Here is a 12,534-nt window from a genome sequence, read left to right on the forward strand (position 1 = left end):
CACTTCCAATTTTGCAATAAACTAGGAAAGAAATTCCCTCTTTGCTCCAGAATGACAGTCAGATTTATCCTTGGATCAAGAAACTATTACCCTACAGTTAAAAAATTATTTAATTGAATATTCTGTTTTTGCAAATATGCATCTAGTTGCTGTTTAAACATCTGTACGGACTCTGATAAAACCACTTCTTCAGGTAGAGAATTCCATATCCTTATTGTTCTTACGGTAAAAATACCTTTCCTTAGCCTTCGACGAAATCTTCTTTCTTCCAGTCTAAACGCATAACCTTATGTTCTATGTAAAGTCCTGTTTGTATATAGATTTTCACACAATGGTTTCACACAATGTAATGTTATCATATCCTCTCAGAGGCGACGTTTTTCTAAACTAAAGAGGTTTAAATTTGTTAAAGGACCACTCTAGTGCCAGGAAAACATACTCGTTTTCCTGGCACTAGAGTGCCCTGAGGGTGCCCCCACCCTCAGGGACCCCCTCCCGCCCGGCTTTGGAAAGGGGAAAGGGGTAAAAACTTACCTTTTTCCAGCGCTGGGCGGGGAGCTCTCCTCCTCCGATCCTCCTCTTCTCCTCCCCGTCGGCTGACGTTCGTTCCCCGTCGTTCAGCCAGTCACATAGGAAAGCATTCATAATGCTTTCCTATGGACGCTTGCGTGCTCTCACTGTGAAGTGGTCTGGGTGCCTAATGGTCTGGGTGCCTAGAGTGGTCCTTTAACCTTTCTTCATAGCTAAAATGTTCCATTCCTTTTATTAATTTTGTAGCCTGCCTCTGCACTCTTTCTAGTGCCATAATATCCTTCTTTATAATAGGTGCCCAAAATTGCACAGCATATTTAAGATGTGGTCTTATCAGTGATTTATAAAGAGGCAAAATTATATTCTCATCCCGAGAATTAATGCCCTTTTTCATGCATGTAACCACGGATGTGTGGATTCTCCAGACCATGATCGGATACAGCATAGAGTTCTTGACACACCTCAGCCTCATGGTACTTTACCAAGCTTCTAGGACCAGTAGTTGCTCCCTGCACAGGAAAGATGTTCGCCTCGTCGTCTAATTTGTTAATGATATCTTAGTAAATAGATAATACCTCTCATGGACAATGTCTTTCTTACAGCGACTGGAATTTCTCCACCACTGGGAAAAGTCGATCCTCACCCCATCGCAACTTATGGCTTTCCGGGGGTTTACCATAGATTCTGTTTGTGGCTTGTTCCATTTACCATTCTCCCAGGTAAAGGCCATCAAAAAATAAATCAGATGGGTACAAACTCGACCACAAAAGGTCATCTGACAACGATGATCTGTTTATTGTCGGCTTCAATTTAGGCCATTTTCTCGGGTCAGTTACCCTAGCATGATCTTTAACACCTGAAGAACCATTCTCTGCATCAAGGCTCACGTACGATCATGTCATTCTGAGTGATTGCATAGCTGCAGAAGAACTTGCAGGGTGACTCCTACCTATTGACCCCTTGAATGGAAGAGCGATATTTGGTATAACCTTGGATTTTGTCATAGAGTTGGACACAAGTTCACTCGGTGCGGGTGAACACTGTAGAAATAGCTCCACACGGGGGAAATGGTCACACGAGCAGAGAGGTCACCACATAAATTGCCTAGTTTAATTCTCTTTTAGCAATCTCACAATAAATCAGTGAATTATTCTATAATATGTGAATCATCTAGGGGGAATTCTGACAGATCTGTCAAAGGAATTCTGGCAGTTTTGTCTAGCCTCAAATCTCTCAGTCCAGGCTGAACATATCCCAGAAGAGTAAATAAAAAGGTTTACTATATATGTGACACAACAACAGACAGCGCTATCACCTGGGAAAGTGTCCCCTTCGCAGACTGGTATAAGAAAAGTTCCAAATCTTCTACATCCCTGAGGAAGTCAAGGTTTCAACGAAATGCGTTGGATCTGCAGCCTGGACATTTTATTTATTTTATGAAGTCCATTCTTATTTGCTACATTTATTTTGTTTGTGAGTTTTTTATTTTGTTTTTATTACAACTTTGTTGTCACATCATCCTGCCTGATGAAAACACCATCTTGTCCCACTTGCTAGTGGAAATATGCCAGTTGATTTCAACATTGATGTAAGTGCAATCAGTGAATAAATCTTTGTTACATTTTACAGTATTACACTATCTGCACCTTTTCTCTTTATCCTTCCAAGGATTCAGCTTATTAGACATATGCAATTCGTTTCGTTCCAAATGTCAATTCGGACTAATTTCGGGCAATTCGGACATTCGGATACTTCCGAATAGCTGAATTGCCGAAGTTCCGAAATTGCTGAAGTTCCGAAGTGTCGAAGTTCCGAAGCACAGAATTGCCGAAGTACTAATATACCCAGTGGAAGAATGAAGAATGTTACACTGTATACCAGTTTAGATAAAAAGTATACAAACATCGCCAGGATTCAGCTGTAAGCATTTGCAACACTTACAACAATCAAGTAACACATTCTTATAACATGTTAGTTACTTAGCCAGTCAATGGATGGGAATGAATAAGTAGATAACTCCCTAATTCCCACGGTATTAGGGAGCTATCTACCAAAAGGCTGAAAGACCTAAATTGGTCTTTCAGCCAAATGTACTAATACTAAGTAAGGATTACTTGGTACTAGTAAATTCTGCCCCTACTCGCTATACCGCGAGTAGGGGCATGTCTAGTAAACCGTGAGCAGCCTGTGGCTGCTCACTGTTGGAAAAAAAAAAAGTGCCCCCCTCCCGAGCCCCCACCCGTATGAGTGGGGGCTTTTAAACTGAAGGGGGGACCTATTGCTCCCCCCGGCCCCCACCCCTGAATGGCGGGTGGGGGCCCTAAAGTAAAATAAGGGGAGGGGACCTATTGTCCTCTCCCTGGCCCCCACCCCTGAGTGGTGGGTGGGGGCCCAAAATACTGTTGTTTTATTCTTTCCTACGGAGTTGAACATATCCCTGGACTGACTAATACTATCACCGATTGTAATTCTCGCTATCTCAAGGATTCCAGCAACTGGCAACTACACTGCAATGTCCTTCACAAAATTCTACATCTCTATTGCATCTGGATCTTTTTGCCTGTTAGTGGAAGGAAGGCAACATATGCCTTCCTTCAACTAACAAAATGTCACATTAAAGAGACCAAAACATATTAAATGCATTTACAGGCTGCTTGCCTAATGCGCCAATCTTCCAGTATGCTACCACATTCTATTAAAGGAATATTATTGATTTGTTTTTTTTACATTCTTTAGTTTTTTGCACTGCAGAAATATACACACAAGCTTAAAGTGACCTATCAGAAAAATTATAAGAGACAAGAGAAATTATGTAGACAATGCCTGATATTTCAAGAATGCAAACTTTTAAAAAACCAAAAACCAAAAACACAATTGTATTACATAGCTAGGTGTAAACCATATAAACACTCAAATGTTTGAATATCTATATAATATAGAATGCACACTATGACAACGTGGGTTTGGTGACTCGTGTTTCTGTCTTGTGGCTTGTAAGAATTCTTGGTATTGTACCAGTGTATTATTGTATTGCCTTTGCTACTGTTATTGTGTTTATTTTTTGTCTTATTTTTTCACTATAGTACTTTTTTCACATAATAAAGTAAGATTATATTGACTGCTGCTTGCAGTTGCCATAGTGTGCATTCTATATTATATACACTTTTTTTTTAAACACGATAATTCAAACAAGTGTATGTTAGATAATATGCAAGATAAGCTAATAAAGCAATCTTGTTAGACTAGCTGACAACACAGAGTAGAGTACACGAGGTAAGGCCCACCAAGTGAGTTTACTGAAAGACTTAGTGCTTTTGATTAAACTGGTGGGAACTAAAACATATTAAAATAACTGAAAAACGGATATACATGGCTAGGTTAGCAAGACAAAATTCCACTGGATGGTGTTAATTAGGCTACAGCATAGCATGGAAATAAACTTATGAGTGGGGGGGCGGGGCTGGGCCGCCAAGCTGAGCGACAGCCATCCTCGCCGGCTAAGGCTATAAGCTGCATAAAATACCCGCAATCTGACCTAAAAACCCACTAAACACTGACGAAAAGACAAGCAGTCGGGAGGTGAAGAACCCGGGAGTGAAGTGCTGCGGCATGATCTAAGCGGGCAACGCAAACGGAGCAGAGGCCTGTGGCACGCCGCATGAGCCCATCCGGCCGGGGGGTGATCCCGGCCCAAGAGTCCGAGCTTCGGAGGCTGGAGGTGGGGGCCCACCTGATGAGTGGTATCTTCCCTCACGGAGCCAAAACAGTAGACCGACACTCCACGCCTACACAGCAACAGGGGGGGCGCCTCATGCACACATGATAGTAACCCAGGCTGGGACACCCAGGGCCCCGGGACGATGGACCCCACGACTGGACTCCCCCGGGCGGCGAACCGACCAGTGCGGAGCCGGCCCCGATCTTCGGATTTGGTGGTGGTCCGGAGAAATGCCCCCAAATCTGTGAGCCCTGTGGAGCTGGGGCGCGCGGGCCCCTCGGTGGACCGGTGGCCGGGGGGACGCGCGCCGGCGCCATGTACGAGACCGGAAACGGGTGAGGCAGGACGGGGCTGGAGCTCCAGGGAGGCTATACCTGAGGGAGGATCTAGGAGGTTGAGAATTTCGTGCTGGATGGATTCCTCATGATCTAAGCGGGCAACGCAAACGGAGCAGAGAAAGCCCCTGAGGCCTGTGGCACGCCGCATGAGCGGGGATCGCAGCATGCAGGGGACATGCAGGGGGTCGGACCCGGCCACGATCCCCCCCACCCTCACGCCGGGTGTTATATCGCCCCCTCCAGTGTAGTGACTCATATTTTTGTATTAAGTGCGCTTTAATTGAGTTAAACATGCCACCTCTCCTTATTGGGGGAGCCCGTATGCATTTTATATAATTTGTTAGTTTATATATATATAGACTCATGGATGAATCTAAAGGCTGTCACACTGTGGTAATTAGCCGTTCACTTTTTGACATATCATAAGCGAACAATAGGAAGATAATGCTAGCTCAAATACATAAACGGTTCCTTATACTGAAAGATTAATCGCATGCTCAAATAGACATAATCAGACTATGCAATAAAGTATAGGGTTATGCTTTTACAGATGTAATGCGCTATGTTTGATGGTAGCTGAAAAACGCATTAATTAAGTTTCTGTTCATACTGTTTATAGCTGTGTGAATTAGTGCTAAATAGGATAAAGTTTAACGTTACTTGCGTACGTAACAGCAGAGGCGCAGTTCCAACGCCAACAGCTGAGAAACAGGTTTTATTTAATATTTTATTAAAGCAACCCTGGTTTTAATATGTCTTAACATGCTAGCGAAATGTCACATGACCCACCAGGGTTAAAATTATTCTGTAAAATCCATGAGCATTCAAAAACATATTCCTTTGTTAATCTCAGTAACTGAGCACGACAAGTCTTAATGTTTTGAGCAATCTGGATCCAAGCGGACATGTGACGATCATGCAGCGTATAGTCACGTAGTTTCACCCAGAATTGAGTACACAGGTGGTCAAAAGTTCTTAGCAGACTGTCCCTAGGGGTAGTAGGCTGTTGGAAAGCTTGCGAAGCAGAGGACCTTGGTATGTCGGCCATCTTTGAGGGTAGACCTCAACCTTCCAATCTGCTTGAAAAATGTAAGGGCACACTGAAGAGACCACTGTCTTTTACCAGTGGGGACCGGGATATCCCCTACCGGTCCAAAGGGGGGAGGGGGAACAGGAACCAGATCCCCCCCACATCCAGCAGGAGAAACCAGATGTCTATTCGCAGGTAAGCATGGCTGATACAGGTCTGCTCAAAGAGCGCTCATCTGAGACTTTCAGTCAATGAGTGTGGTCATGCACTTCTAAGTAACATGCTTTGACAACAAACATCCAGCAGGACCCAGGTAAGTTGTTAAACTGTTCTAAAACGGGGGGGCGGAGCCTGACCGGGGAGCTGCACAGACGTGCTTACTCTGAGCTCCGGATCCCGATCACGGTTAAAGGCAGAAATCAACGGTGCATTCCGCAAATCCTGCACCCCGGTTCACCCTACCTTGTTACACTGGGGCAGAGGTACCGGGGGACACCTTCCGAGACAATATGCCCGCCATACCGCTGAACCGGAGGACCGAGGCCTACACCTCACTGGGCTGGCGAGAGACGGCCGCTCTCCCAGCACACCAAATCATGATGCACCCGCAGTATCGGACTTCCTCCCCCCCCCCAGGACCGGTGGGGGTTATCCCGGTCCTTACTAGCAGATATCATCGACCCACAAATGCTGCAAACGGGGACAACACTCCACAGCATGCTCCGAACCAGCAAGCAGTGCCCCACAAAATGGCGTCCACAAACTTAATCGCTGAGCCTGCTCTCCATCAGCCCCTCCACGAACGTCTGGATGCCCTGCTGCAAAGCTTTTGGGAAAAACTGGAGCAGCGGACGGCACAACGACCACCTAACCGACCAGAGATGGGGGAAAGGCGGGAGGCCGCGAGACAAAGCGGGCATTCCCCGGGCAAAACCGCCATGTGCTTACAGGCGGAGAGCCCTTCTAGGCAGGGGCCCAACAGGAGACTCCCTCCTAAACGCCGACCACACCGCAGGAGGGTCGCCCGCCGCCGGCGGCGGAGAACCACCAGGGCCCTCCAAAGCACCCACAATGGGAAAGACCCGGCCCCGAGAGGTATCCGAGTCTGTGGACACAAGGTGTGGGCCCAACTTCAAGCCTGGAGCTGGGGTGAAGCTCCGCGCCGTACTCCAACCACCTCCGTGCTGACCCACCTGACACCTTCGCTGCTGAACTACCGATTACTCCCTTGCTCACCACCAACCATAAGACTGACAGGGATCGGCTGAATGACACCTAGACCCCGATCATACAAGGCCAGACCACAAGCTGATGGACACTCACAACTTGGCACAATATTACCTAAGCAATCTACCTAAGAGATATACCTAACCTTATGTTTTGTTTTACTATTTACTGCACCTTTTATCAGTTGTATTTGTATTTTGTGGGGGCATTAGATGAGTAATGTTCCTTTAGCCTCTCGGCGCATGACAGGGCACCCTATGTGACCCACGTATGTTTACTGATGCAGAACTAGGTTTTACTTCATGAGTTAATATATCCTGTATGCTAAACTTAGATGGCGACCCTCATATAACTCTAATACTCTTGTTTGCTAAGCAAGACCAATTTCTTTACCTACTTCTAGTTTAATCTACCGACATTTCGCATGTTTTTATGTCCCCTATGCTAACGTAAATTGGAGCGAAAGTTTTAAGTATACAACCATTGGTTCTAACATGAGACTATGGCACATTTTGGATAAGCAGTCTACATACACCATAGGTCCACTACTATGAGCTTACGCAACCATTCTAGCCTGTATCAGCTCCTAACATGTTGTGCCCCCACCGCCTAAACTGTTACTTGCGCAGCCTGAATATTGACGTAATGTTTGTACCATGCAGATATGGATGTATCAGTAATCTACTTGTCATATAAAAAAAAAAAATGAGGCAGACGCTTCTTGGAGATGTTACCTACAGCATTGTTATGACCCTTTTGAAATGTACCTCAAATGTCTCCCTCTCTTTATTCTGTTCCCATATAACTCTATGCCTCAATAAAAGAAAGATTGATAAAAAAAAAAACTGTTCTAAAACGGTTTCACAGATTACACAGGAATGGTGACAGGGCACTCATGCCACTATAGCCAGGCTGTAGTAGTTATGGTGCTTGCAAATTTCCCTTATTTTTTTATATTCTCCTCTCTGTCCCTTGGGAAACAGTCTCTGCTCACACTTGGTACATGGTTGTTGAACTGGTTAGGAAAGCCCAACAATTTAACCTTTAAGGTCAAGCTGTCTGTCAGAAAATTAAACCTTTAAGGTCAAGCTGTGAAAAATTAATGAGTTACATGAGGCATTTAGATGCTGTAGATAAACTGTAAATTACTAGTGTCAAAAAAGATTGGCATAAATTGCAAGTGAAAGGTGACATGAAGATTAAATGAAATTTTCATACACTTTAATATTATTTTAGAAACGTATGCAATATAATTGATGTGCACATCACCGGTAAAGTTTAAGAATAAATGTAAGATTTTTTTTTTTCAATTTGTTCTTTATGGTTTCATATAATAAGGGGGGGAGGGGGTACAGAAAGGAAGAATGGAGGGGTGTCACCAAAGATTCAGTTTCCACAAAACTTAACATGCATCGCATATAGTACTGTCACATTGCATTGTGGGTTACATTACACGGTTGATGCCCTTTGTAGGCATGATATTTAACCATATTCCCAGCTATGAGGATGCAGTATACCCTGTTATGCCGTTGTAAGTCGTAATCCCTGGATTCTAGGGAAGTTTGTCAATGTTCAGCGTATTGGTCTTGCCTTGTAATGGGACCTGTCTTGGGGCCATGGGCGGAGGAACCCAAAAAAATCTGGGGGGGATAGCATTTTTACTCGTCGGGTATATTCTTATTCCGTAAACTAGGAGTTGTTTATCCCATTGTACAGCGCTACGGAATTTGCAGTCGCTATATAAATGATTAAATAATAACATTAAAGGGTCACTACAGGGAAGGGGTTTTACTTACCCGGATACAGCGCCGGGATCCTCTTGATCAGAACCACCCCTACCCTTCCCATGAATATTAGAACCACCCCTACCCCTTCCATGCACAAAAGAACTCCACCTGCCCCTTCCACGCATATTAACCCCCTACCCCTTCCATGCATATTAGTACCCCCCTAACCCCTTCCATGCATATTAGTACCCCCTACCCCCTTCCATGCATATTAGAACACACCCTACCCCTTCCATTCATATTAGTACTCCCCAAACCCCTTCCAATAATTTTTCTACCTCCTCCCATCCATATTAGTAGCCCCCCTAAACCCTTCCAATTATTTTTCTACCTACCCCTCTCCCCCTATCCTTATTAGTAGCCCCCCTAACCCTTTCCAATTATTTTTATGCCATGTTAACTAACGCCAGTGCTGGAGTGCCGCTGTGTTTACATTAAAAGGCCTGCAGGGACAGGCTATAGACACCAGAACCACTACATTAAGCTGCAGTGGTTCTGGGGACTAAAGTGTTTCTTTAATGTGAGGTAAATTAGAGATTAGTGCCACGAATAATATGCTAGATTGCCTACTTACAACCAGATGAGAATGATGATGGGCTCTAGCTGCAGTCTGGCTCCACTGGTCTGGTGTAGAACAGGCTCTCTGGAGGCTTTTTGTAACTGTGGTCACAAAAATCAATGTTCTGGGAGAACGGGAAGCAGCTCCATTTTTTGGGGGCCCTTTACACAGCTCAAGGTCTGGGTCCCAGGGTCCACCTTCATGTTCCACCAATGAGTTTGTTCACAGGGGGTGGAGTGTGTAGGGGATGTCCTGATATGTGTGTAAGGAATGCATTGTGTGAATCTGTGTTTGTATGTGTAAGGGCTGCAAGGTGTGTTTCTGTGTATGTACGGGATGCAGTGTGTGCGTCTGTAAGGGGTGCATTGAGTGTGTGTAAGGAATGCATTGTGTGTTTCTGTGTGTGTAAGGGTTGCATGATTGTGTGATTGTGTGTGTGTGTGTGTGTGTGTGTGATGGATGTCAATCTCTCTCCCTCCCTTGTCACTATCTTTCTCCCCCTCCCTCCCTCCCTTGTCACTTTCTTTCTCCCCCTCCCTCCCTTGTCACTCTCTTTCTCCCCCTTAGTCCCCCCCTTGTCACTCTCTTTCTCCCCCTCCGTCCCCCCTTGTCACTCTCTTTCTCCCCCTCCCTCACTCCCTCCCCACTCTCTTTCTCCCCCTCCCTCCCTCCCTCGTCACTCTCTTTCTCCCCCTCCCTCCCTCCCTCGTCACTCTCTTTCTCCCCCTCCCTCCCTCCCTTGTCACTCTCTTTCTCCCCCTCCCTCCCTCCCTTGTCACTCTCTTTCTCCCCCTCCCTCCCTCCCTTGTCACTCTCTTTCTCCCCCTCCCTCCCTCCCTTGTCACTCTCTTTCTCCCCCTCCCTCCCTCCCTCCCTTGTCACTCTCTTTCTCCCCCTCCCTCCCTCCCTCCCTTGTCACTCTCTTTCTCCCCCTCCCTCCCTCCCTCCCTTGTCACTCTCTTTCTCCCCCTCCCTCCCTCCCTCCCTTGTCACTCTCTTTCTCCCCCTCCCTCCCTCCCTCCCTTGTCACTCTCTTTCTCCCCCTCCCTCCCTCCCTCCCTTGTCACTCTCTTTCTCCCCCTCCCTCCCTCCCTCCCTCCCTTGTCACTCTCTTTCTCCCCCTCCCTCCCTCCCTCCCTTGTCACTCTCTTTCTCCCCCTCCCTCCCTCCCTCCCTCCCTTGTCACTCTCTTTCTCCCCCTCCCTCCCTCCCTCCCTCCCTTGTCACTCTCTTTCTCCCCCTCCCTCCCTCCCTCCCTCCCTCCCTTGTCACTCTCTTTCTCCCCCTCCCTCCCTCCCTCCCTTGTCACTCTCTTTCTCCCCCTCCCTCCCTCCCTCCCTTGTCACTCTCTTTCTCCCCCTCCCTCCCTCCCTCCCTTGTCACTCTCTTTCTCCCCCTCCCTCCCTCCCTCCCTTGTCACTCTCTTTCTCCCCCTCCCTCCCTCCCTCCCTCGTCACTCTCTTTCTCCCCCTCCCTCCCTCCCTCCCTCCCTTGTCACTCTCTTTCTCCCCCTCCCTCCCTCCCTCCCTCCCTTGTCACTCTCTTTCTCCCCCTCCCTCCCTCCCTCCCTCCCTTGTCACTCTCTTTCTCCCCCTCCCTCCCTCCCTCCCTTGTCACTCTCTTTCTCCCCCTCCCTCCCTCCCTCCCTCCCTCCCTTGTCACTCTCTTTCTCCCCCTCCCTCCCTCCCTCCCTCCCTTGTCACTCTCTTTCTCCCCCTCCCTCCCTCCCTCCCTCCCTTGTCACTCTCTTTCTCCCCCTCCCTCCCTCCCTCCCTCCCTCCCTTGTCACTCTCTTTCTCCCCCTCCCTCCCTCCCTCCCTCCCTCCCTCCCTTGTCACTCTCTTTCTCCCCCTCCCTCCCTCCCTCCCTCCCTCCCTTGTCACTCTCTTTCTCCCCCTCCCTCCCTCCCTCCCTCCCTCCCTTGTCACTCTCTTTCTCCCCCTCCCTCCCTCCCTCCCTCCCTCCCTTGTCACTCTCTTTCTCCCCCTCCCTCCCTCCCTCCCTTGTCACTCTCTTTCTCCCCCTCCCTCCCTCCCTCCCTCCCTTGTCACTCTCTTTCTCCCCCTCCCTCCCTCCCTCCCTCCCTCCCTTGTCACTCTCTTTCTCCCCCTCCCTCCCTCCCTCCCTCCCTCCCTCCCTCCCTTGTCACTCTCTTTCTCCCCCTCCCTCCCTCCCTCCCTCCCTCCCTCCCTTGTCACTCTCTTTCTCCCCCTCCCTCCCTCCCTCCCTCCCTTGTCACTCTCTTTCTCCCCCTCCCTCCCTCCCTCCCTCCCTTGTCACTCTCTTTCTCCCCCTCCCTCCCTCCCTCCCTCCCTTGTCACTCTCTTTCTCCCCCTCCCTCCCTCCCTCCCTCCCTTGTCACTCTCTTTCTCCCCCTCCCTCCCTCCCTCCCTCCCTCCCTTGTCACTCTCTTTCTCCCCCTCCCTCCCTCCCTCCCTCCCTTGTCACTCTCTTTCTCCCCCTCCCTCCCTCCCTCCCTCCCTTGTCACTCTCTTTCTCCCCCTCCCTCCCTCCCTCCCTCCCTTGTCACTCTCTTTCTCCCCCTCCCTCCCTCCCTCCCTCCCTTGTCACTCTCTTTCTCCCCCTCCCTCCCTCCCTCCCTCCCTTGTCACTCTCTTTCTCCCCCTCCCTCCCTCCCTCCCTCCCTTGTCACTCTCTTTCTCCCCCTCCCTCCCTCCCTCCCTCCCTCCCTTGTCACTCTCTTTCTCCCCCTCCCTCCCTCCCTCCCTCCCTCCCTTGTCACTCTCTTTCTCCCCCTCCCTCCCTCCCTCCCTCCCTTGTCACTCTCTTTCTCCCCCTCCCTCCCTCCCTCCCTCCCTCGTCACTCTCTTTCTCCCCCTCCCTCCCTCCCTCGTCACTCTCTTTCTCCCCCTCCCTCCCTCCCTCGTCACTCTCTTTCTCCCCCTCCCTCCCTCCCTCGTCACTCTCTTTCTCCCCCTCCCTCCCTCCCTCGTCACTCTCTTTCTCCCCCTCCCTCCCTCCCTCGTCACTCTCTTTCTCCCCCTCCCTCCCTCCCTCGTCACTCTCTTTCTCCCCCTCCCTCCCTCCCTCGTCACTCTCTTTCTCCCCCTCCCTCCCTCCCTCGTCACTCTCTTTCTCCCCCTCCCTCCCTCCCTCGTCACTCTCTTTCTCCCCCTCCCTCCCTCCCTCGTCACTCTCTTTCTCCCCCTCCCTCCCTCCCTCGTCACTCTCTTTCTCCCCCTCCCTCCCTCCCTCGTCACTCTCTTTCTCCCCCTCCCTCCCTCCCTCGTCACTCTCTTTCTCCCCCTCCCTCCCTCCCTCGTCACTCTCTTTCTCCCCCTCCCTCCCTCCCTCGTCACTCTCTTTCTCCCCCTCCCTCCCTC

The sequence above is a fragment of the Pelobates fuscus genome, chromosome 3 (genome assembly GCF_036172605.1).
Source record: "Pelobates fuscus isolate aPelFus1 chromosome 3, aPelFus1.pri, whole genome shotgun sequence".
Lineage (NCBI taxonomy): Eukaryota > Metazoa > Chordata > Amphibia > Anura > Pelobatidae > Pelobates > Pelobates fuscus.